The following is a 25,455-nucleotide window of genomic DNA, read 5'->3' as shown; positions in this document are numbered from 1 at the left end:
TTAAATAGTATGTTTTTGGTTTTGTTTTTGCTGGATACAATTTTCTATAGCACGTGCCACTGGACATTACTGGAAAATAAGATCAGGAACCTGTAAATTCTTATTTTAAACTTCTCTTTTAAGCATCTCAGGAACCTGTAAGATCTTATTTTAAACTTCTCTTTTAAGCATCAAATAAAAAAGTAAATTTTGCACCACAAAATCTCTCATAAAACTCTTTCTCCTGGATGCTATCAAAATTATGATCAAGAATTATCAGCACAATGTATATGCTTTTCTGATGCTACCTTTAAACATTGGATTCACAGGTTAGTAAAAAGTATCATAGGATTGCCAACATTTTTCAATTATTATCTTTCAAATATTAGTGTGTTTTTATTTGTTTTTCTTCTTTTATCAATTTTTACTTTTTATTAGTGCAGGTTTACAGTACATAATGATTACATTCATTGCAGGGAGTTGGTACATGGACATAATACATGTTAATTGCCTTTTCATCCCCCTTTTCCCATTTCACCCTCTTTATCCACCTCTTGTTCCTCTTCCCTTTTCCAAAAGATCTCTCTGTTGTATTATCATCTTTATTTTACCCTTTATATTTTGATTTTCTCATGTAAGGGGAATCATGATATTTTAGCTTGTGTCTCTAATTTATTTCACTTAACATTATGATATCAAGTTGAATTTATTTTTTAAGCTTCTGATCATTTCATTTTTCACAACTTTGTTGAGAAATAATTGATAGAGAAAACTATACATACTTAACATATAAAATTCGATTAATTTAAGTACATTAATATACCTGTGAAATCATCACCCAGATCAAGATAATCAACATTATCATATAATAGTTTTGAATATACCACTGGTAGACCTATGTTCAGTAATGTGCATATTTTCTTTAAGCAGATGAAATGCTACTGATCAAAGCTTGGAGACTATCACATATGCTAATTTTTATTTGTTCACAGCCACATTTTTTACAGGTACACACACACATACACACTTTCAAAATCAAAATTTTGATCTTTATTAATTTTAAAAAGTGACATTTTATTGGGCTTTGCTGAGAGTGTCTTTGACTTTGTAAGCCCTGGTTTCTAAACCAAGGCTGACATTGGGAATGAAGAAATGACTTTGACTTCAACTCAAGGGTGACCACAAAAATATGTATAAAGTCCAAATCAGATTATTTTCATTACTCTGTGAATATTATATTGTTGATTACAAAACCTTTTTATTTACTTTGTAGTACATTGTCAGATGGAAATATGTCTCCATAGATTTATGAGCACAAAATACTTTTAACCTATTTTTATAAAACTAGGATAAAAGAGAACAGCCTTAGACTTTGGAAAAGATAAATTTCAGGGGAGTTTGGCATATTTGGCAGGTATAGTTAAAAGTTTGAATACAGTGAATCCAGAATTTCAAGTGCCAAAAACACCACCATTTTTGTCATATTGTACTTTAAGAACTTTGAGCTAAAATATAGCTATGAGTAAAGTAAATTCATACTAAAAATGTCTCTTCATTTTTTACTTAGTGATGCATTCAATAAAAAGATACATGAACACGACTTCAAGTAAATGTCTAAAATCACATCTATTTGTTCCTCCTGCAAGATGAGTTCATGTGATAGATTTTTGATTGATAGCTCAATGTTTCACCTAGCTATGAGGAGAAAATTTCTTTGTTGCATCTCATTGTCACTCCCAGGTATCCAAGGGGAATTTTTGGCACAATGGGTTATCAGCTTACTGATTAATAGAAAAATCTCTTTGGAAAAATTACAGGTCAGGGAAAAATGTTTCTTCCAAATCAAATCAGTATTTTTAAAAATATATATAATGAATACTATTCTTTAAAAAAATGTTTTTAAAAATCTTATGAAGATTTCTTTCTCTGCCCCCACTAGGAAAGCAAGTGCACAAATTCAGTATTCTAGGTGCTCTGTATTACCACCATACAGAGTAAGACTAATAGAAACAGCATCAACACGAACATCAATATCAGAAACTCCAAGGTGAGAGGAGGCTGTCTCAAATCCTAGTTACTCTGTAAATCTACCACTGCTTTGATTTATTTTTGGCTTCATTTCATTCATTTCCAAAACCCTTAATTAAAGAAAATCATAGGATCATTTTGAGAATGAAAATACATCACCACATGACCAGTAGTATCAGCATTTTTAAACAACACCATGTGCATCCAAAGGCATCTCAAACACTTAAGGGATATTTGTTACTGTAGGATGGAAATATTTTATCAGCTTTCATTTTTGCTTTTTGATAGGATTCTGGTATTTTTCACCCTGTTGTCTAATTCCATCTTTAACAAGGAAATCCTAGTTATTATCCTTGGATTTGATCTGGCATTTACAACAGTATATATCCTGAATAATAATAGATTAGCAATTATGTATATACAAAGTGGTCAGTGGAAAGGACTACCCCACATTGTATATCAGTATGTTGGCTTTCTTTGGAGGATCAAGCCTATCTCAGCCAGGTTGTTTCCTAAGTTATATGGGCACAGGTTAATGGACACTTAAATAGTATTCTTCATCAAAAAGCATGGGAACTTATTTTCAAATGCTGCACTAAGAATGGCATAAGGTAAAGTACATACTTGGTTTAGCAATTCAGATAAATGATAAGTACAAAATAAATGGCAGTTTTTTAATCAATCTTTTTGTATTCATCTGAGTGAATGCTGAGCTTAATGGGTTACTCTTGAGTTACTGATACACAAAATTAAGGGGAAACTCTTCTTAAATGTTAATGGGCTATGGACTATCCGTGAATAAATGGCAGTATCCTAGTTGAATGAGGCTGCAGCCACATTCTTTTAGAACATGACTGGACTAACCAATATTGAAAAGTAGCACTTGATATTAGATTTCTTTCAGTCCCAGCTATACTTGTGTTTGCTTTGTTCCCTGCTGCAGTAGACAGATAAATGCCCCTTTCTAAGATATCCATGTCTCAACCTCTGGAACTTGTGAATATGTGAACTTTCATGGAAAGAAACATGGCAAATGTGATTATGTTAAGCAATTTGGGATAGGCAGGGAAGCAGATTACTCTTTCGGTGGGTCCAGTATGATCATAATGCTCTCATAGGGAAAGAGGCGGACACAAGAGTCAGAAACAGAAAAAGATGTGAACATAGATGTGATGAACTTGAAGGGAGGAGCCAGGACTTAAGGAATGCAAGCAACTTCCGGATGTAGTTAGAGACAAAGAAGAACTATTCTCACATGGAGCCTCCAGAAGAAATACAGATTTACCTACACCTTAATTTTAGCCCCCTAAGAGTAATTTCAGATTGTGACTGACACAACTGTACAACCATAAATATGTGTTACTATAAATCCCTAAAGGTCTGGCACTTCAATATAGCATTATTAGGAAGTGTATGACTTGTTCTGCCCTTGTTTCAATGATTGATCAAGTCTTCTCCTAACACATCTTCCAAGCATTCCATCATCTGGGTGTGGTCAAGTTCATTTAGTTCAGCTCCAAGCTATAAACATTTTCTTTTCTTCTTTTTCTCTCTCATTGAGTTTATTGGTACATTTTAGGTATACAGTACAGTTACATTCATTGCTGGGATCTTGTACCTTTACATGACAGGTCTTGGTTCTCATTTTTTCCCCTTGTCCCTGCCCTCCCTTCACCTCCTTGTACCCTCCCCATTTACAAACACTTTATTTCCATTTTTTCATTTTCTCGTATTTTTTTCTTTTCCCTTATTCCCTTTCCCCTACCCTTCCCACTTTCCCAACACCTTTAGCCTTTTTCATCTTGGCAATGTAAGCATTTTCTACTCAGAACTCGCTTTGGCCTCCACTGTGTTTTCACCTGTCACACCTTAATTCTGATGTTTTTGCCTAATTTCCAAAATGCAATTAAATAATATGCACTGGTGGGTAGCCTCTGAATGATAACCTGCATGCTAAATCTTACCATGCTCCCAACATTTGCCTCAAAAATTAAGCTATGACCTCAGTTTTACATCAGAATTCAGACCCCTTTTCTAATGAAAATAACCAAGGGATGTGATATTATTTTTATTGGAGAAATGCATGTCTTCACTATATAAAATAAATGTACTATATGAAGTTCCTGGCCATAGGTGGCACAAAACAAGAAACACTTATCATCTTTATGTTGTGTAATAAAGATCTAACTCAGTTGTTTAAGCTCTCCAAACTCCACACATTTGAGAAGTTTTCAGGACTGGTTCTTGAGCTACTCCCAAAGGAGATAGCTCCTAAATCCCTGGATATTCTACCAAATGGTAGGGCTGTGGTATATCGTGAGGCTTGGACAAGTGAGATAGATAATGTTGATAATGTGACTTAAGACGATGCCTGCTTTGTTAACTTGGAACCTGGAACCATGAGTTTGATTTCTGAGACTAAGTACTATAGTGGTGTTCAGTCATGAGGTGTGGTCTGTCCAAAGTCTGACCTCTGGGAAAACTCAAAATACAATGGTTTGGAAGAGCTTCTTTAATTGGAAATGTGCTACAAATGTCATAGATTATTGCCTGGAGAATTAAGCACTGTTCCTGTTATTATATTGGGAAAAGACAAGCAGAAGTTTGTACCTGGTCTTTGTCTTTCTCATACTCCAGTGACTTTTCCTTTGCTGATTCTAATTTGTGCCGCAGTAAACCATAATCATAACTCTAACGGGGTTCTGAGTTCTATGAATCCTTATATGAAATAATCACATGCAAGAGTGGTTGTGGGCACCACCAACACCAGGCCATTGACTTTTTCCTAAAGTTAAAAAGCTGACAGGTGAATATAATCATGAGTCATAAACTCATTTAAAATAGTGTAGAAATTCATGATGAGATAATTTCGTCTCTACTAAACACTACCGAATTGAAAGGCAATATTATGTTGATGATAAGCTTTTGAACAATATTCTTCATGATGCAGAATTAAGCTTTCTCCTTGCCCCTGCCACCAATCACAACAGCAAACATAACATTGTTTCACAGTGGATCGAGTCTCCTTGTAAAACTGACAAGTGGATGATATATATAACATCTAAATTGGACAGTCAGATTATTTACATAACAAAAAATAAAGAGCTTTGTTTTTCTCATATTTCATTATCCCTACAAGGCTTATGAATCAAACATTTGAAGGTTTTTGTTTTTTTAATTGTATCTATGAATTTTTTTGAAATAGAATGCTTCCATAAATCATAACTCTTTAGAAAGCTGACATCTACTTCAGTTTATAATTTTAAAATACCCAAAACCAAGATCTTCCATTGGCTAACATAACTTCCTAAAGGTTCTTTTTAGTATGAAATAAATGTTTATGGCATTAATACAGTTACTGACCTCTGAAAACATTCTCATATATTTTTGTGAAGTGTAGAACTATTTCGACAGTATTTCTAATTAGATTTATTGTGATATAATGATGTCAAATTATTTCAGTAAATTATATTTTACCAAAAACTTGATATTTGTCAATTTATCAACTGAGCATGAAGTCTGAATGTAATAGAAAGAACAAATTACCAAAATGACTTAAACAGATGCACATATTTAATATTAATATTTGAGTCTTAATAACCAAATCATGACATGATGCCCAAATAACTAAACAACTACATCTGTAACTATATGAAAACATATTTATGTAAGTTATGCTTGTCTTATTTTTAACATTAATATTTGTTCTTCAGTTGGAATTGTATAAATTAATTTGAAGGCAAATCATAAGACTCTATATAATATTATAAATAAAATCTTTCCCATTAGGGAAACGAAACAACTCAGGGCATCAGATATTTGTGGTAATCAGTGGAGTTTTGTTTGTATTTGCTAAAGTAATACTCAACTCTTTCTATTTTTATTCCACTTCCCAAAAGACATACTGGAGAGAGGGAGATATTCTAAATATGTAAGTTTAAGGACTAGGTATTTCTTACTCAGAAGATGTCAAAGCCTTCTTTAAATATTTTATTTGAAAGAAATTTCTGAAAAAATATATAGGAATGGCCAATAATTATATTAAGAAGTATTTGAAGTTAATAATTTTCAGGAAAAGGCAAATCAAATTACAAGAATATACCATCTTGAAATGAGAAGGGTAGGGGAAAGGAAAGAAGGGAATGGAATCAATATGAAGAAATGAAAAATAATGGAAACTAAAATCTCTGTAGGTTAGGGAGGGAGGAATTGAAGGGAGGGTAAGGGAATGGGAAATAAACAAGAACCAAGGTTGATTATGTAAAGGTACAAATTTCCAACAATGAATGTCATTATGTTGTACACATTAAATGTACCAATAAAATTAATTTAAAAATATACCATCTTACATATTAGGATGTCTATTATCAAACAGACAAAAAATATCAAATGTTGGTGAGTGTGTGAAGAAAAGATCACCTGGTATAATGTTGGTGGAAATGTAAACTGGTATAGCCATTGTAGAAAAGAGTATAGAAGCTACACACACACACACACACACACACACACACACACAAGACCTAAAAATCTAGCTAGTATATGATGCAGCAATCTCACTTCTGGGTATACATATATGAAGGCAGTGAAATCATTACTTCTGTCAAATACACACGTGCACTCCCATATTCTCTGCTGTATTATTCAGAGTATCCAAGAAATGAAAACAACCTAAATTCACATTGATGAATAAAGAATTACATCTATTGCTACACATATATCTATAGGTATAGCTATACAATTTATTATAATATGTATATATAGTGTTTTACATAAAATTGTATGCAAGCAGCATATTTATTCATAAGTATGAATTCATTCATATATATATATATATATATATGAATAAAATTCAGCCTAATAAGGGAGAGTCTGCCATTTGCAGCAACACGGATGGCTGCACCTGGAGAACAAACATTGTTCTCAGTGAAGTAAATCAGACACAGAAAGAAAAACCTGCATGATCTCTCTTCTACATGAATCTACAGATGTCCAATACACTGAATCACAGAGAAGAACAATGGTTATCTGTGGTTTGCAGATGAATGGTATGGAAGTAACATTAGTCAAAAGATACAAATTTGCATTTATAAGGTGAATAAATTCTGGAAACTATATAGATAATAATGAATATTGTATATGTTAAATAATACTGTGAGAGTATTTAGTTTTCTCACCACAAAAAGTAGCTATGTGAGCAATGGATATTTTATTAGTTGTATGTATATATAAAATATGACATATATCCTGAATATATATAATTTTATTAATAAATAATGCCTTAGTAAAGCTTAAAAAATAATTTAGACATGTCTTTCACTGACTGCAAGCTAACCTCTCAACGAACATTTGTAATAAATCAAAGTGTTACATGGAAGACACAAATAAACATCAATAAGTAAACTTCTGGATGGACATTTTCATTTCTTGCTCAACAGATTTATGAATCACAAAGAGCCTTCGAACTGAAGCCACAACAAATTTGATTTTCAGTCTAGAATTGGCTCCTCTACTTCCCCATCAGCATACATTGGATGAAATATTTCATCTGTTTTTCTCTCATTTGATCTAATGGACAAACGGTCTGTTTCTTATTACCTTTTAGCTCCGGAAATAGACATATAGCAAAGTACAAAACAGTGTGTTCCTTCTGACTCCTGACTTCTGCGGGCTTCCTCTCCATTCTCAAGGGAAAACTCTCCCTTAAATGTGACTTCAACAGTAAACAAAATGTAATAGCGAGCAGTATGTGGGGTGCTGAGGGACAGGTGGAGAGGTGGTCAAATCGATACTTCGGGACACAGTCTAGTCAGGAGTGCCAGTGCACACCTGTAATTCCATGACTGAATCCAAATGGACACGCTATCTTCAGTCCTATTTTGAGGTGGCTCTCATTAGCTTCATAATTGGGGAAAAAAGGAGCAAAAGTGTACTAGAATATTTTTAAATGTTACACACGTTATACACTGGAAATCTTTATAGTTCTGGAGTTGGAAAATAAGACTGAGTCTTCATTCACAAAAATCTCAAAAAACACTTTGCTGAAAAACATTAGATATCAATTGATTGAATTTGGGCTATAGTCAAGGTTTTAATTACATCCTATTGGATAATACCATAACCACTCTATTAACAGGCCAGTTACTTTTAGTATGAACTTTCTATTTCCTTATTTCATGAGTACCTAGGAAATAACTGTTACCTTTCATTCATGATTTCAAAAGCTAATATTTTGCAAGAGAAGGCCAATAAAAGAAGTATCTCAATAACAACATGGATTAAAAATATAAAAATATCCCTACTATCACAAAATCTTGTTAAATATAGAGACAAAGACAATATATTCTAGAAAGTCATTAATTTTGGTTTATTCTGCTTTATAAGAAAATATATGTTCTCTTTAAGCACATTTTAGAGCTTGTTATATTGTTTTTTTCTTTTAAAAGTTTCTGAAATGCCAAAGTTTTGATCATGAAGCATAAATTTTATTTGACCTTTTAAGAAAAAAAAGTTCTTGTATATTCTTCAGAAGGTGAATCTGTATTTTCCACCAATCACATTAGAATGAGCCAGGTGGCAGATTACTTAATATTTCGCCTTTCACCTCTGGAGACTAGGGTTTAAATGTGACTTAGAAGAAATACACAAGAGTGATCTGTGTATATCTCGAAGCCCTTAGAGTTGAGCTTAAGTAGCAATCACTTGCAGCTGTGGAGACGCTCTTTAAAAAAAAAAAAAAAGCCTAAATGTCATAGGACAAGATCAGGGGATTTCAATAAAGATATAAAGGCCACTCAGACAATCTGTGTGGGAAAAAGCTTATCAAAATGATGAAGCTAAAGGCCTGGAACTATCCAGGTCAATGAAAACTTTCACGGCCCCCTCCCAAAAAAATAAACAAAAAAGAAAAAAGATAAGTATTAGAAATAGATCATATTAGGCAATAAAAAAAATCACTAAAGTCATGCAAATTTTATTGGCAAGTAAAAAAATAACAATAAAAACTACAGCTTACTAGTGCCCTCTAGTGTACCTTCTCTCCTGCTTTTTATGGATAAGGGTTTAAACATAAATTCTAGAACAACTGAAAAACTTCTTAAAAGAAATAAAAAGTAGTTGCATATATTTAAAAATAAAAATTTAGCATTATCCTGAAAAATAGAATCAATAGCAATGACATTATTGTAGGTATTAGTGTCAAGGACAGGTATCATGATAAATTAAAGACAGACTGACAGACAGAAAAATAATATCATTTTCTCCTCCCCGTACTTGGGCAAAACAGCCTTCTCCATGAACCATGTTTTGCTTCACAGCCACTCTGTTTTGCATCCTAATTGTATCATGTGCCAACAAAACAGATTGTTTGCTAATTGATATCATAAAGCGAGACAGCCCAGTGAAGGATGATAATTCTGACTCCAGCTAGCAGCAGCTGATGTACAGCTTGATAGAAATGCTGTCATTTTCAACATAAACTGCCTACAACTGACTTTTCACTGTAAATACAGAGATGTGACAGAAGCCTCATACACCCACCTTTAGTTTTAAAAAATGAAATAATTTTACTACAATATTTCAGCTACCCATTCTAATTTAGCTGGCAGCCTTTTACAGAAACTAAATGTAGGAATATCGCTTAGTCTTTGCATACAGCATGGGTGGGCAAAGTAAATCTTTTTAATCCATAGACAGATGTAGGTTCATGAAGAACATGTTTGCTTGTGAATTTTTAGAAGGGAATAAAATATCCAACTTATAAACTGCGTTAAAACTTTGCAAGACGTCAATAAATTAAAATATGATAAGTATATTTTACTACAAGTACTTAAAATTCAGCTATAGCACATTTAAAACATAAAAATTATCTCTATATGTATGTCTCTTTCACAGCAGAAATGCTATATTTCTTAATGGAACTTAGCCTGTCAGCATGGAAAAGCAGAACTAACGTAAAGCATTTTGTGTATGTATGAAACTAGTATTATTAGTTATTAATAAATGTCTAGTGATTTCACAGAGAACAGTTTTTAAAAGTGTCTATGTGATGTAAATAATTTAATAACTAACTAGAAAACAATAGCAGTATAGTCTGAGAAAGATACAACAATGATGATATTTGACTATTTGCAGTTGAGCAGTCAAACAGTGAGATCGATCCACAGAGGCAATATACCATTTTTGATAATATTCAGCCTTCTGCATTCCTTGTTCAACTGAGAAACTATTTGTACTATGGAGGTATTCATATTGCTTTCTATATATCTGTTCAATACTAAATAATTTCTCCTCATCTCTTGATGAGAAACACTGATCTTTCATTTTCACTTTTTGCAGAGAAATAAAAAGATTAATAAAAATTGACCCAGAATTTTCAAGGTAGATAGGAACCTCAGGACTCATGTAGTCAGATGACCCAGCAATAGAGAAAGGAGCTAAAGGTTACGGAAGGTGAGATGGGTAGGGGAAGGGTAATAGGGAAAAGAAAAAAATGTGAGAGAATAAAAAGATGGAAATAAAGTGTTTGTAGATGGGGAGGGGATGAGGGGGTGAAGGGAGGGCAGGGGTAAGGGGAAAAAATGAGAACCAAGACTTGTCGTGTAGAGGTACAAGATCCCAACAATGAATGTAACTGTACTGTATCCCTAAAATTCAATAAAAATTTTTTTTAAAAAATAAACTCAATTAAAAATTAAAAAAAAAAAAAACAGGTCCAAGTGAACCAAGCACAGACTGGGTTGACATCCCGTAACAATTTATGGTAAATTGTTTTGCAGTCTATAGGTAATTCTGAAGTAGTACTTGATGGACTTTAAATTAAGGAACAAACATCTATAAATTTGTCAGTCTGTCAATGTACACCCTAACACTAATTTAAAAAACATTAATGGACACAAGAAAGGAGTTCCATCAAATTATTAGTGAATCTACACCTCTATTTTTCATATTACTAAAGTTATTTTTGCACAAAGTTTGTAGAGGGAATTTATGAAAATAATAATTTTATTTATATCACAATAGAATAGAATATGACAGTATAAGACAGAAATAAGTGCTGGCAAGAAGAGGAACTCTTTCCCAGTATTGATGGGAATGCAAATTAGTGGAATCATTATGTAAATATAAGAAGGTTCCTCAAAAGTATAAAACAGAACAACAACGTGATCTACCATATTTTCAGGTCTAATTTTAACATTGAATTGTTCCATTTTGTTGCATGACCATTTGCAGTATTTTGACTAGTCAAATATGCATTCACATTGCTGTTCTCTTCAAAAATTAAGTCTAATCAATTGCATGTCCCCATGGGACGTCTAAATATGTATGTCCTGAGGCTCAATTCTTAGATTTCAGAGGTATGAAGCTGGCTTTCTAGAAACAAGGCATAGGTAAATCCATCAAAGTTGGATGTTTTGTGATACCAACAACAAAGGTAAGAAGTGAACAAAGTGTCACATCATAGCAAATAATCCAGCGAGCGAAAGCAGAGTTCCAACCTTCCTCTCCTCCTTCTCACCTGTCAAAGAGAATACAAAAAGGAGTGCATGGTCTGAAAACAAAAAGGGAGAAAGACTCTGAGTTAAAAATGTTCAATATCTAATTTTTTTTATTGCAAAGTTATGATCCATGTGACTGTGCTTCTCTCTCTCCGGTGAGCATTCATGCCACTGTGCCATATGTCACTGTTTGGAGCCATGTCTCCCTTAGATATCCTTTAATTGGCTTGACCTATGGGACGGATGGCTTGTAACCAAGCTAATTATATAAATCCACTCCAGACTGTGTGAGTTCCACGATACAGAGCTCTTCTGGGAGAACAAAGAGGAAGGAACAATTTATACAAACATTCAAACTTCATATATCTCATCCAGAAAAAGCATGGATTTTATAGCCTGATAAACAGTAACGATGATTCGCTTTACCTGTAAATGAAATCTTCTCTTGTCCATAAAATTAAGACATAATTAAAATTTTGAATCATAATAAGATATGAAAAGTATCATTTTCATAAAAAATGGTCAGTAAATAGAAACATAATTTTACATCACCGATTTTAATTCAAGCAATTCTGATGAAGTAAAAGGATGAGAAGTTAGAGTATTTTAAATAATCAACAAGAACTACCAGGGTAAAAATTCAAGTTTCCAAGCCAAATCTAATGTATAGTTCTACAGACATAAAAAATTTTAAAGCTATAACAGATGAACATATGGCTAACCAGTACATATAAGAATACTCAAAATCACTATTCCTTGGGAAAATGAAAATCAAAGCCTTACCCAGTTAGAATAATTTTTATCAAAAACACAAAAGGAAATAAGTGCTGGCAAGTATGTGGAGAAAGAGGAACTCTTTCACAATATTGATGGGAATGCAAATTAGTGGAATCGTTATGTAAATATAAGAAGGTTCCTCAAAAGTTTAAAATAGAACAGCACTGTGATCTACCATATTTTCAGATCTAGTTTTAAGACTGAATTGTTCCAGTTTGTTGCCTGACCCTTTGCAGTATTTTGACTGCTCAAACATGCATTCACATTGCTGTTCTCTTCATCATCTGGATCTATCTAGGCAGTCTCCACTCCCTATTTCCGTGTCAGTTGTTTCTTGCTCTATTTAACTGTCACAGGTACTTTGGTTCACGCAGCCAACATCAATGTCATTATCATCTCCGTCATCCATGCATGAGTAATGCAGTGATTCACATTTGAACTCTTCCAAAACATGTAGATGTGATTTTTCATGTGCTACTGTATACTGAGTTAGGCTACTTCCACCAGAAATTAAAAAACAAAACAAAATAAAAAAAAATACCCAAATCCTAAATGCCCAGAAATTAAGCAATGAGCATTTCAAGGGTACACGCACCTGTTGCTGCCTTGGAGCTCCTGCACATGCCTTGTCATTCATCTGCCAAGTGGGTGAACGTGCAGGTGGGGTTTCAAATCCACATTCCATTAACGATAGAATACAAGTTTTTATAAGAGAAGAGTGGTGGTGGTGTATTTTACACCTGTGATGATCAGGTAAATATATGCAAAACCTGTCAGAGGAAGCATTATCTGGATAACAATTCTTGCTTTGACACTTTTACTCACATGCACACATTTTGCCATTCTTTGAACCAAGTGGATAAACACAAATATTGCTACCTGTATTCCCCAAGCACAGCTACAAAGATGCCCTGATGGCTACTATTATGCTAAAGTAAAGTGCAAATTTTTAGTAGAAAAATACGGGCTGGATTGTTGTGACCTAATGTATGCCCTTCGGGATTTATAGAAAGATGTTTTATTAGCACAGTGAGTCTTATTATGTACACAAAAATAAACATTTTAAAATATTTAATTTTGCAGACATGCTACTGTTAATGTGCATTTCTGACTCCTTGTAATTCCCAACAAAGTCAACCTATAATTATTATTGTCCTATGACAAGAACATTTAGAGGGAAATTAAGTGATTTCCCTGAGGTAACATAAGCAGTAGAAGTAGAGCACAAGATTGAAAACAGTTCTGACTTCAAGAAATATGTCTCTGGATTATTCATGCTAGACTTGGAAAAAAGAATCTCCTTTCCTTTATGTCAAAAACTGGAAAGGATTTGAACCTAGGTATATAGTATCTTCAGTTTCAGTTTGATTGTAATAACTGTCCTAACTGTTCAGGAAAAAGGGAAAATGGAAAATAAAATATGAAAAAAGGTAAAAATAGAAAAAAAAAGGGGAATATAAAAAGGGAAAGACATGATATTAAGGTTTGAGACCCATTTCAGCCATCACACTATGGGGCTGGCATCTTCTTTTGACTCATGCTAGATAAATCTTTCATTAATGTAATGTTTATACTTTGCATTAGATATCCCACCAAAGCCTCATGTGGTCATAGGTTGGTCTTTTCAGAGTTGGCTGGATACAGGGTGTGTGCTGCTGGAATCAAGGGTGTGAGGCTGGGATGGATTCACAGTGTGATGCTACAATTAAGGATGTGAGTGCTACCCACCCTACCCTGGAAAAGATGAGACAGAAAGAGCTGCTGTGGTTGCTTGTCACCTGTCACTTGTCCCTTGCTGCTTGTTGCCTTTTGCCTGCCTGCTTGATTTCCCTCTGCTAGGCCATCCTGCCTTGGAGCCAGCCAATTATGGACTGAAACCTCTACAAACTGTGAGCCAAATAAACCTTTCCTCCTTAACTTTAGGTGTTCAGTATGCTGTCTCAGCAATGAAAGGAGTGACTAAGAATCTGGCATCTGAGAAGTGGGGTTATTGCTGTGATTATACCTGACCATGCAGTTCAGGGGCTTTTGGAACTGATTCATAAGAAGAGTTTGAAAAGGTTTGGAAATGTCAACTGAGCAAGCAGCTTTGGAATGCCTTGAGCTGTACTCAATGGAAGATTTTTTATTGGAACTCAGAAGGCCAGAATGCTGATAGAAATGCTGATGGTATAGACCAGGCTCAGATTTCTGCTGGGAAGAAAGACTGCATTGGCTGTGGGACTCCCGAACATGCGCACATGTGTGTTATGCTTTGGCAGAAAGTCTCTCTTCATTTTCCTCATGTCCAGAGACTGCCTGATTAGTCTTGTAGAAGAAATTTCAAGACAGTCTAATGCTAAATCCCTGGCATGACTAATACTGGGTCCTTTTAGCCAAATTCATGTCGAGAATCAAGAGCAGAGAGCACAGTAAAATTATTTAAAACATTTTTGAGTTTGGCCAGAAAGGAAGCTTTAGTAAATTAGAGCCCTGCAAGGATGGAACGGAGGAGAAACTGATCACTGAAAAGACTAGCAAGAAAAAGTCAAGTACTTTAGAAGACAACAGAAACGGTGGCCCAGGAACATCACAAGGACTAGAAGGACTCCACCTTCTTCAGCCTCAAAATTGCAAAAGTGAAAGATTTTGCTTTCAAAAGACAGCCCCAGAGCATCATTCTCCAGAAAATAATAGTTGCCTAGGGAAGTTGTTCCTCAGGACTTGGGCCATAGGTATTTGATGCCTATAATCAAGAGAGGAGGAAGCCTAGCTACTGCTCCAACTGGGAGCAGACCTTGGCATCATCCACATAGTTCTGGTTAGTTCTGGTTTTAGATGCATGAAGAGCACAAGAGTTTAGGGATTAGGAAAACCTCCACCCAGATTTCAGACAAAAGCCTGGGAGGCCAGGCATTATACCGATGACAGAGGAGGATGTGAAGCTGAAGGTGCAGTGGAAACATCAGAAGTTTGGAGAAGCCAGGAACATGGATCATTTGAGGAAAAGGTCAGGGAAGGAGACCTAGCCCAAGAGCAAAGCCGTGAGGGCTAAAACCACATGTAGTGCCATGGGGCAGAGCCACACAAGCCCTTTGGAGTTTACATTTTGCCACAGACTGCCTCAGATGCTGGACATGGAACCACAGGACTTAATGTTTGCTCTGCCAGACTTTAATCTTCTTTTGTTCCAAATCCTTCCTATCCCCCTTTCTGTACCCTGTAGAATGGAAATGATCATCATATGTCATTAAATATTGGAAGCATTTAACTTTCTTTTCCTTTGTACAGGGCCTCTCAGCTAAGAGTTTGCCTCAAATTTCAAAAGAGATTTTGCATTTGAACTTTTCAGCAGTGCTGAAACCCTTAGGACTTTGGCAACTCCTAGAGATGGAGTAACTGGATTTTGCATTAAGAGATGTGCCTGAGCCTTTGAAGGGCCAGGAATGGAATGTTACAGGTTGTATCTAGACCCACCCACCCCTCACCACAAAGCTTCGTGCAGTCTTAAGTGGGGCTTTTGGGAGGCTGCTGGATCTAGGGCATGTGGTGCTGTGATCAAGGATGTGATGTTAAGATTAAGTGTGTGAATGCTACCTGCCTTAGCAGGTAACTTGTTGCCTGTCACTTGTCATTTGCTGCTTGCTGCCTTCTGCCTGCCCTACTTTGCCCTGAACTGTTTCTGCTCTGCGATGCCCCTCTGCCATGCTCACCTCCCTTGGAGCCAGCTCACTATGAACTGAAACCTGTACAAACTGTGAGCCTTTAAATTATGTGTGGGCCATTTTGTCTCAGCGATGAGAAAAGTAACTAGGACATCAATCTTTTTAAAACCGATACCATGCACACTGTACATATAATGAGGTATTACGTATTTTGGTACATTTATGCATTAGGCAATGTTTGAACTAGGTAGAAATATTTATCTCCTTAGCCATTTTTCAGGGCTTTATGATGAAAACTTTCAAAGATTCTTTTCTTCTAGTATTTTGAAAGGTGCAGTATTTCATTATTATCTATAGTTGCCATATTGTGAAACAGCAAAAAGAAATTATTTATCCTGTTTAACTCTATTAACTTTTTCCCATTCTTCCTTTTCCCCTTGTCTCACCAGCATTTGGTAACTATAATTCTACTCTCAGTTTCTGAGATCAACTTTTTTTGTTTTGTTTTGTTTTGTTTTGTTTTTTGAGACAGGGTCTCCCTATGTAGTTGAGACTGATCTGGAACTCACTATGTAGCCCAGGCTGGTCTCGAACTCACAGCAATCCTCCTGCCTCAGCCTCCCTAGTGCTAGGATTACAGGCATGCACCCCATACCTGGCTCTCCTTGTTACATTTTGAGTTAATTTTTGGAGCAAATGAGAGATAAGGTACAGGATCATGCTTCTCTGTGTGGTTAATTTTCTTAGCACTACTTACTAAAAAGAATGGACTTTCTACAATATAGATAGATAGATAGATAGATAGATAGATAGATAGATAGCAGGTTTGTTTAAAATCAGTTGGCGCTAGATATGCTGATTTATTTCTAGGTTTTCTCTTCTGTTCAGTTACTCTAAATTTCTGATTTATGCCAGTATCATGTTGGATTTCTAGTACATTTTGCAGTGGGGTAGCATAATACCTCCTGCTTTTTTATTTTTGCTTAAATGGCTTAGTGCATTATGATTTTGTGATTCTGCACATATTTCTGAATTGCTTTTACTATTTCTGCTAAGAATGTCACTAGAATTTTGATCTGGCTTGTACTTAATATGTAGATAGCCCTGGGTGTGTTGCACAGTATGGATATTTTAACAATATAAATTCTATTAATTAATTAGCATATAATATTCAACTATTTTGTGTTCTCTTCAAATTCTATTGTCAATACTTCACACCATAGATGCTATTGTGGCAGAAATAAATATTAAAATTTCTCCAAAAACATTTTCTCTGGAAGAATATACCCCCTTTAAAAACCTGAATTCAGTGATTTCATATAAAATGCTATTTTTTAATTTCTATTTTTATTATTACATTTGAAGTACATGATGATTGTAGTTATCATGTACTAACACATATCAATTATTATTCTCTTCCACTCCCCTTCCAATCCATCTCTCGGCTCCCTTCCCTTTTACAAAAGATTACTTTCCTATTTCTTATTATAGATCTTTTATTTTGTTATTTAATTTACTTATACTTTGGGTTTCTCATAGAAGAAAAGTGGTGTAAAAGCTTGTGTGTCTGATTTATTGTATCATACTTGATATGGTCTCAAGGTACACGCATTTTCCTCAAATTACCAAAATTTAGCCATTTTTATAGCAGAGTCCTACGTCATTATGTATAAGTATAATTATGTATAAGTGCCACAATTGTTTCGTCCATTTATTTGTTGATGAGCATATAGGCTGCATCCAAGATTTAATTGTTATGAGTTTTGTGGCTATAAACGTGGCTGTGAAAATATTACTGTAACATGATGATTTTAATTCTTTTGGGAAGATGCCTAAATGTAGAATGGCTGGGTCTAATAAAATTTTTATTTGTAGTTATAGAGAAATCTCCATTGTGATTTCCAAAAGGTTGTACTAGTTTATATTCCCACCAACAATGTAGAAAGGTTTATCTTCCACCACAGCCTCGTCGTCATTTATTATTTTGATATCTTGATGATAGCTATTTTTTCTGAAATAAATTAGAATCTCAACGTTGTTTTAATTTTCATTTATTTTATGGCAAAAGCTACTGACTGCTCTTCATATATTTGTTGGCCATTTATTCATCTTCTCCTGAGAAGTGTTTATTCATTTTACTGGCCCATTTTTTGACTGGGTCTTTTATTTGGGGAGGCATAAATTTTTGCATTCTTTATATAGTCTCGATATTATTCATCCAAATCAGGTGCAGCAGCAGAACGTTTTTTTTTTCATTCTGTAGGTTGTCTCTCTACTCTAGTCCCCCCATTTCTGTGTAGAAGGTTTTCAGTTTGATCTCAGCCCATTTGCTGATTATTAATATTATTTCTTGTGAAACCAGGGTTCTGTTTGGAATGTCCTTGCCTATACCTACAACTTCAAGAGGTTTACTGATTTTATATCATAGAGATAAAAATATTTCTATTTCAATATTTAGACTGTTGGTCCCTTTTTGTCTTAGTTTAGTATATAATGAGAGTTGTGGGTCTAGATTCAATACTCTCACCACCATTTGCTAAAGAGACTGTATTTCTTCCACCATATGCTTTTCTCTCTTTGTCAAAAATCAGATGGACTGTTCCTGGAATCATTTCTGTGTCCTCTACTCTCTCCCATTGACCCACATGTCTGTTTCTGTGCCAGTAACATGCTGTCATTGTAATATAACTTGAGATGCAAAATTGTGATGCTTCCAGCTTTGCTCTTGTTTCCTAGGATTGCTTTTGCTATTTTGGATCTCCACTGGTTTCAGATAAACATTGAGATGATTTTCTCCAGTTCTGTGAGGAGTGCTGTTTGCATTTTATTTGAATTGCATTAAATTTATAGATCAGTTTTGGAAGTATTGCTAATTTGACAATATTTGTTTTGCATATCTGGAAACAGCGGATGTCTTCCCATTTTCTGATGTTCTCTTGGATCTCTTTTTGGAAAACACTCTAATTTTCATTGTAGGGCTCTTTCTCTTCCTACATTAGGTTAATCCTTAAGTATTTAATTGTTTCAATGCTATTGTTAATGGTATCTCTAATTTCTTTCCCAGTGGGTTCATTATTGGTATACAGATACACTATTGATTTTGTGTGTTGATTTTATATCCTGCTGCATTTCTGAAATTAGTTATTAATTCTAGGAGTCTTTTGGTGAACTTTTTGTCTTCTATGTAAAAGGATCACATCATTTTCGAATGATGATTTGACTTGTTTCTTTCTTACACATATCCCTTTTATTTGTTTTTCTTGACTTTTTTCTCTTGCTAATGTTTTGACTACTGTTTTGCATGGAAGTAGTGATAGTGGACATCCTTGTCTTGTTCCTGATTTTAGAGGGAAAGCTTTTACTTTTTCTCCATTTAATATGAGGTTGGCAACAGGTTTGTCATAAATGACCTTTTCAGAATGTCACGGGTTTTTCTATGTGCATTTTATTCAATTTTTATCATGAACGGGGTGCTTGATTTCATCAAAGGCTCTTTCTGCATCTATTAACATGTGGTGCTTGTCTTTGCTTCTGCTTATATGGTAGTATATTTACTGACTTGCATAAATTGAACCATCCTTTCATTCCTGGCATGAAACCTTCTTGGTCATGCTGTACGATCTTTTTGATGGTGTGTTTTATTTTATTTGCCAGTATTTTTAAGGATTTTTGTGCCTATGTTTTCTTTTTTAGCTGAGCGTTTATCTGATTTTGAAGTCAGAGTAATGTTAGCTTCTGGGGGTGAGTTTGGAAGTGCTCTTTTTCAATTTCATTAAAGAGTTTGAGGAGTATTGGCATGTTATTCTCTCTGAAGTTCATGTCAAATTTAGTTGTGAACCCATCACATCCTGGGCTTTCTTATTAATATTTAATATTAAATATAAAAACTAATTAAAATAATTTAAGTTGTTGAGTTAATAACACAATGAAAATAATATGTAGTAAGAGACTTGGGGAGGAACACTGCTCATGCCATCCTGGAGAATAACGTATTAGGCAGAGAGGGAGATATACCCTCTGGGTCATGCCACAGTGAGGAGTCTACAACCAGGCCCCTGCTTCGAAAAGCAAGTTAGTGATAGCACCGCCCATGATGCAGACACCTTCCAAAAGCTTCATCTCTAAACACATGAGGCTTTGGGAAGGGGTAATTTCTAGGTCTAAATCATGACAAATCCATACTGATACAGGTTAGGAAGTGATGTATTTTCCTTTATTCTAATGAATAAAGTATTCTCATTAACTAAGGTTATATTTCAAAAACAATGATTAAACCTTATGTACTATTATGAAAATAGCTAAAAGTATCGATTTACTTGGTTATCTCTTAGTGCAAAATATTTCCCACCCATTCAAATTATTGTTTTTATTTTACCTCTGGAGAGATTTTGGAATATTTTGAAACACATTCAGGAAATCTGTAAAAAATTACTTGTTTAAAAACATATTTTTATACATGCATTACTTGTACTTATTAAGGACCATAGAGGAGCTGTGTAAAGATTAGCAGTATTACTTTTAATTATTCATTCAACAGAGATTTTTTGAATCCCTATTAAATAATATTAACTTTGGAAACAAAAGAAAGCAAATAAGACAAAAACCTCCAAAGATTTAACATCACTTGTGATAATAAGATTAGTGCAACACAATGTGAATAGACTAAGAAAATTTATCATTTGTGCCAAAGAGATCCTCCCTCTCATTACATGCAGCATGTGAAACATCAAACTCTCATACTTTCCCTTTTCCAGACTATTCTCAGGCTGATTACTATTTTTTAAAATATCTTCCATGTATCTCCAACTTCTTTTAATTTCTTTTTCCAAAATTACTTGTACCATTTTTTTTTTTTCAGTTAAGGTTGTTATGAGCTCTTTTCATGGAAATAGTATTTTCTGGTAGAAGTGGGCTGTTCCAATGTTTGTAACATTTAATTTCCCAAGCAAATTTTGTGTGTATGCTTTCCTTAATATCTCCTCTTTCCTCTGTAATTCATCAAGTTCAGTGGAATTTTAAGGTTTTGCTTTTTAATTTGGTCTTTGGTTTTGCCCTATTTTTTCCCACTTCTGTTCAGTCTTTGTTTTTAATTCAATAAGCTTTTAACACTTTTGAGATATATTTGATCTTTTTTTTTTTTCAGTACCAGGGATGGAATTCAGAACCCTGTACTTGCAAAGCAGGTGCAGTGTCACTGAGCTAAATCCCTTGGCCAGGATGTATTTGGTCTTGCTCCTAAGTTTTTTCCAGTTAAGTTATGTCTTCCAAATTTCAACAGAAAGATGGTATAAATCCTCACTACATGGTGCTGCTCTTTGTATACCAAAGGAACAACTGGAAGTTTATGTCTTGTCTTACATTTTTGTGTTCAAAATCTGATCTTTCAACTGTCTGAATTTTTTAGATCTCAAGTCATTTGTAATAACCTAAAATATTCCCATTTGCACGCTCTTACTCCCTCTCCCTCTCTCTCTCTCTCTCTCTCTCTCTCTCTCTCTCTCTGTAGCTATAAGATCAAACTTTACTTCATTCTCCCTATCCCACTTCTGTAAGTTACTCCCCGTCCCTTTCAAATCAAGTAAACTTATTTTCTCAGTATGCTTTCATAATCGGTCTCATCCTTTTTCTAAAATATACAGTGAATGTACTTACCTGGAACTAATGGCTTATCTTGCGTGTCTTAGTTACTTTCTCATTTGTAGGATAAATACCCAACAGCCACAAGCTAAAGGAGAAGGTTTCATTTGGCTCACAGTTCGTAGAAGTTTCAGTCCACAGCTGGCTGGCTCCAAGGCAAGATAACATGGCAGAGGACGATCAGAGAATAAACAGTTCATGGCAGGGCAGGGAAGAAGCACCGAGCAGTTTAACTTCCTTCTTTTTTCCCGTTTTTACTCCGTCCAGGTTAGGCTATGAGTTGGTGCCACCCACTCTGAGGGTGGGCCTTCCCTCTTCAGTAAATCCACCATTCACACCCAGAACTGTGCTAAACCAGTGAGCTAATCCAGTATCGCACACCCGCTATCCACCCAGTCACTCATCAAAACCCCATCTATGTGCGCAAGAGGCTTTGAGAGGACATTTCGATAGAAGCCGTAACATAATATATTCTTTAACTTTCTATAATTCATTCATTTTTTGCCAATATTTTAACGACTATAGTTTCAAAGGATCTTAGATTTGTCCATGATTTTGATGTTACACTCCTAAAGCATGAACACAGTTCTCTGCTCAAATATAAAATTTGGAATCATTCTAATTTTCTACATAGTAAATGTAGTTGCCAGAGTACATGTATTCAAGACAGAATCTCTCTTTTAAATCCTCTGCATTTCTTCCTCAACATCTGACCCTTCTTTAAAAGAAAAACAAAAAGCACTTTATTTTACTATTTTTCTCATCAACCTAGTAGGTTAATATATCTCCTATGTAGCATATTAATCTATCTTTATTTTCTAATGAGCTATATAGGTCCATTCATAGTTAAAAGTAGGTCCTCAAGATACATTATTTAAAAAATGTTTAGTTAGACGACATGATTAAAGACAATTCATAGGAAAAGAGGCTGTAACACCCACCATAACACAGGCACAGTTAAGTTCGAATGGTTTTGAATATGTGATGATGTATCATTACCATGGCTTCACTTCTTATTCATTGTTGCTTATAGGACTGAGGTATTTGCAAAGCAAATGTTGCTCATAATGAATGTGGTGGTGCTAACTATGGCTGGCTCTAAAGATCTCCCAAATCCCCCCATCCCAGGTGTGTCCTTACTTGAGATAGTAAATGCCACGTCTTAATTATAACATTAAGTCACAAGTCAAACGGGGAGTCTCAAGTTCCATGAAACGAATAAGGTTTAGCAAAGGTTTGGATTAAATTTCATTCCATTAATTCCTTGGGCACTATGTTTTCATTTGAGCTGAAAAGAGGCCAACAAATGGGAAAAAGTAAGATTTATTCAACAATATGATTTCAGAAAGAATTCATTTCGTCTTCCTTTACTCTTTCCTCCATTTATTGTCCTATTGCACTAATAATTTCTGTGACATTGACATATTAGTATATGTTTCAGTTTCATTTTGTTATAGTTAAGACTGAAGCACCTTAAATATAAATATGTGAAATATGAATATGTGAAATATTTGTGGAATATATTTAATCAAATGAAAAGAAACTTTTATTTTTGTGCTCCCTGGAATCCTTCATATGATTAAATCATAAGAATCTCAGCAGCAAACTATGAATTTTGACACTTACTAGTTAGTAAATTATAAGATTGTCTCTGCATTTATAATTTGGTAATATCACACTCATTGTAGATATTAAGTGGCATAACTAATAAGAAGCATTAGCTCATCATATTTTACACATACAATACTAATTATCATCTGTCTCATTTTTTCCCCTGTCTCATTTTTGTAGTCCTTTTAATACCATTTATGAGAATCATATATACCATGATATAGGACATATCTAAAATCCAGGGATTGAGGATTTGAATTCCTATCAAACACTGGTGGCATACATTTTCTGGTCTTTCACCTAAACTAGTGGGCTGTTCCAATGTTTGTAACATTTAATTTCCCAAGCAAATTTTGTGTGTATGCTTTCCTTAATATCTCCTCTTTCCTCTGTAATTCATCAAGTTCAGTGGAATTTTAAGGTTTTGCTTTTTAATTTGGTCTTTGGTTTTGCCCTATTTTTTCCCACTTCTGTTCAGTCTTTGTTTTTAATTCAATAAGCTTTTAACACTTTTGAGATATATTTGATCTTTTTTTTTTTTCAGTACCAGGGATGGAATTCAGAACCCTGTACTTGCAAAGCAGGTGCAGTGTCACTGAGCTAAATCCCTTGGCCAGGATGTATTTGTTCTTGCTCCTAAGTTTTTTCCAGTTAAGTTATGTCTTCCAAATTTCAACAGAAAGATGGTATAAATCCTCACTACATGGTGCTGCTCTTTGTATACCAAAGGAACAACTGGAAGTTTATGTCTTGTCTTACATTTTTGTGTTCAAAATCTGATCTTTCAACTGTCTGAATTTTTTAGATCTCAAGTCATTTGTAATAACCTAAAATATTCCCATTTGCACGCTCTTACTCCCTCTCCCTCTCTCTCTCTCTCTCTCTCTCTCTCTCTCTGTAGCTATAAGATCAAACTTTACTTCATTCTCCCTATCCCACTTCTGTAAGTTACTCCCCGTCCCTTTCAAATCAAGTAAACTTATTTTCTCAGTATGCTTTCATAATCGGTCTCATCCTTTTTCTAAAATATACAGTGAATGTACTTACCTGGAACTAATGGCTTATCTTGCGTGTCTTAGTTACTTTCTCATTTGTAGGATAAATACCCAACAGCCACAAGCTAAAGGAGAAGGTTTCATTTGGCTCACAGTTCGTAGAAGTTTCAGTCCACAGCTGGCTGGCTCCAAGGCAAGATAACATGGCAGAGGACGATCAGAGAATAAACAGTTCATGGCAGGGCAGGGAAGAAGCACCGAGCAGTTTAACTTCCTTCTTTTTTCCCGTTTTTACTCCGTCCAGGTTAGGCTATGAGTTGGTGCCACCCACTCTGAGGGTGGGCCTTCCCTCTTCAGTAAATCCACCATTCACACCCAGAACTGTGCTAAACCAGTGAGCTAATCCAGTATCGCACACCCGCTATCCACCCAGTCACTCATCAAAACCCCATCTATGTGCGCAAGAGGCTTTGAGAGGACATTTCGATAGAAGCCGTAACATAATATATTCTTTAACTTTCTATAATTCATTCATTTTTTGCCAATATTTTAACGACTATAGTTTCAAAGGATCTTAGATTTGTCCATGATTTTGATGTTACACTCCTAAAGCATGAACACAGTTCTCTGCTCAAATATAAAATTTGGAATCATTCTAATTTTCTACATAGTAAATGTAGTTGCCAGAGTACATGTATTCAAGACAGAATCTCTCTTTTAAATCCTCTGCATTTCTTCCTCAACATCTGACCCTTCTTTAAAAGAAAAACAAAAAGCACTTTATTTTACTATTTTTCTCATCAACCTAGTAGGTTAATATATCTCCTATGTAGCATATTAATCTATCTTTATTTTCTAATGAGCTATATAGGTCCATTCATAGTTAAAAGTAGGTCCTCAAGATACATTATTTAAAAAATGTTTAGTTAGACGACATGATTAAAGACAATTCATAGGAAAAGAGGCTGTAACACCCACCATAACACAGGCACAGTTAAGTTCGAATGGTTTTGAATATGTGATGATGTATCATTACCATGGCTTCACTTCTTATTCATTGTTGCTTATAGGACTGAGGTATTTGCAAAGCAAATGTTGCTCATAATGAATGTGGTGGTGCTAACTATGGCTGGCTCTAAAGATCTCCCAAATCCCCCCATCCCAGGTGTGTCCTTACTTGAGATAGTAAATGCCACGTCTTAATTATATCAATATATAAATAGGCACATTTGACTATTAATTTGTGGCGTTATATTCCCGTCCCAAAATGTGTTTCAGCTATGATACTAT

The sequence above is a fragment of the Fukomys damarensis genome, unplaced genomic scaffold (genome assembly GCF_012274545.1).
Source record: "Fukomys damarensis isolate Sample0158 unplaced genomic scaffold, DMR_v1.0_HiC HiC_scaffold_14, whole genome shotgun sequence".
Taxonomy (NCBI): domain Eukaryota; kingdom Metazoa; phylum Chordata; class Mammalia; order Rodentia; family Bathyergidae; genus Fukomys; species Fukomys damarensis.
This window is presented reverse-complemented; position numbering follows the sequence as displayed.